Genomic DNA, 2,676 nt, shown 5'->3' with positions numbered 1-2,676 from the left:
AGTGTAGAATTTTAGTTATAATAATGAACCAATATTGATACATTATTAACTAAAATCTGTAATTTATTCAAATTTCCTTACTTTTTACCTAATGTCCTTTTGGTGTTCCAAAATACAATACTATATTTAGTTGTCTAAATATATGTCTCCATAGGCTTTTCCTGGTTGGACAATTTCTCAGACTTTCCTTATTTTTGGTGACTTTGACAGTTTTGAGGAGGACTCATCCAGTATTTCATAGAATGCCCCACTATTGGGATTTGTCTGATGTTTTTCTCATGATTAGGCAGGAGTTATGATATTTGGGAGCAAAACCTCAGAAGTAAAATGACATTTTCATCACATCATATCAAGGCAACACACTATCTACATGATTTATGATAGTTGATGTTGACCTGGATCACCTGGCTAAAGTAGTGCTTGTTAGGTTTCTACACTGTAAAATGATTCTTCTCCCCCTGCTTTCCATACTGTCTTCTTTGTAAAGAAATCAGTATGTGCAACCCTCACTTAAGGAGTAGGTGTTATGCTTACCTTCTTTTAGTATCTATATAATTTATTTGTAATTCCTGTGCGTAAGAGGCTCTTATCCCCCATCTATTAACTTATTCAATCAGTTATTTCTATTACTATGGACTCATGAATATTTACTTTATACTTTGGGTTACATTCTAATATTACTTTATTTTGGTGCTTAAATTATTCCAGGTTTGGCCATTAAGAAGTCTTTCAGTTGGCTCCTGTGTCATTTTGACATGCTCTATCATAGTGGGATTTTGTTGTTTCATTTTCAGCACTTCTTTTTTAAAGGGTAAAATTAATATTTTTTGTCACTTATAATTAGATGACAGTTGAGTATATAGTCTTCATATTTGATCTTTCTTTTTTGTAAATAAACAAAATTATAAATTTTATATAGCCAATGAATTGTTATGTTTTCAGAGAACATAATTAGATTAATTCATTAATGGTGGCTTAAAGTTTTCCCTTATTAGCACCAGAAAATTCACTCACCTTTTGTCCCTTTTTAAAAAACTGGAAGGATGGGGTGCCTGGGTGGCTCAGTGGGTTAAGCATCTGACTCTTGATTTTGGCTCGGGTCATGATCTCAGGGCTGTGAAATGGAGCCCTGTGATGGGCTCTGTGCTGGGTGTAGAGCCTGCTTAAGATACTCTCTTTCCCTCTGCCCCTACCCCACACCCCCTCCCTCTTTAAAAACAAAACAAAACAAAAACCAAAAAACAAAAAACTGGAAGGTTGGCATGCATTTGACTTCACATTCTGAAGCAACATCCTGACAATCATCCACATCTACTTCAAGGGATACCACGTTGGAATACTTCTCAAAGAGGGAAAGGCTTGATCATTTTGCAAGGCCCACACCATATGGCTGAGAAGTCAACTACAACTAGTTTATCTCTTGCACTGTTCACGGCTTCCTGAAAAGCATACTTGCTCTTTATCTGCTTCACCATTTTGGCAGTTGGGGTCTGACAAATGATGGTGAGGACTGATGAGAGTGGATCAAAAAATGCCAGACAGAGTTGCAAAATATGCAGTCTGCCTTCCCTTTACAGCAACTAGCACTTATTTTTTTTTAATTATTTATGTATTTAATTTTTTTATTTGAATATAGTTGACACACAAACTGATGGTTGCCAGAGGAAAGGGGGCCTAGAGGATGGACAAAATGGGTGAAGAGACATGGGAAATACCCACTTCTAGTTATGAAATGAATAAGCCACAGGAAAAAAAAGGCACAGCATAGAGAATATAGTTAATGACATTGTAATGGTGGTGTGTGGTAACAGATGGTAGCTACATTTGTGCTGAGCACAGTATAACACACAGACTTGCTAAATCACTTATGTTGTACACCTGCAGCTAATGCTTTTGGCACTTCTTTATTTTCTGGTCTTACAAGATACTTGGCTTATCTTGTATACTTTCTACCCCAGTCCTAGAAGCTCCTTTCTCCAAGGAGCTCTTGGTTCTTTTTATTGGAGAAAGTTATTAGGAACCAAGATCTAAGTGCTAAGTGTGCTTGCTGTAGTACACTTTTATTAGTTGCAATTTTACATCTGTTTGCCTGATTATTTAATGAATGTCTTTCTCATCCACAAGGTGTTCCAGTACGGTAGGGACCGAGTATGCTTTTGCTTTGTTATGTTCCCAGTGCCACGCACAGTCTCTGTTACATAATATGCATTTAATAAATACTTTCTAGATGAAAGACGGTTTATATTTCATGGAAATGTCATCCTTATGTTCATCCAGGACAGAAATATCAGAGTAATCTAAGTCTCCATCATCTTTTTCAGTCTTCACATCCAATCATTAAGTCCTGATAATTTCTAGAATGCATTTCCTAATTTCCACTTTACCACTGCATTGATTCAAGTGCGTATTTCCTATCTATGGACAACCACAATAGCATCTCAAGTGGTATCCATACTTCCAGTTCAATCTACACTTCATATTGGTAGAAATTGACAAGCTATTTATAGAATTTATATGGGAATGCAAAGGACCTGGAAAACCTGAAGCAATATTGAAAAATATAAGCAAAGTTGGAGGATTAACCTTTACCTGACTTCAAGCCTTTCTCTAAAGCTATATTAATCAAGATAGTGTGTTACTGGCATAAGTATTGACTAATATATCACTGTGACAGAA

The 2,676-nt window shown here is 36.0% G+C and overlaps 1 pseudogene; it reads right to left on the bottom strand.

Annotated features, from left to right (window-relative positions):
* Positions 1-951: 951 nt before the first annotated feature.
* LOC118532294 (thioredoxin-like) lies at positions 952-1,723 on the bottom strand (annotated as a pseudogene).
* Between the last annotated feature and the right edge of the window lie 953 nt (positions 1,724-2,676).

Source organism: Halichoerus grypus, chromosome X (assembly GCF_964656455.1).
Source record: "Halichoerus grypus chromosome X, mHalGry1.hap1.1, whole genome shotgun sequence".
In the NCBI taxonomy this organism is placed as follows: Eukaryota; Metazoa; Chordata; class Mammalia; order Carnivora; family Phocidae; genus Halichoerus; species Halichoerus grypus.
The sequence above is the reverse complement of the archived record's forward strand: the minus strand, read 5'-3'. Positions and strand labels throughout refer to the sequence as shown.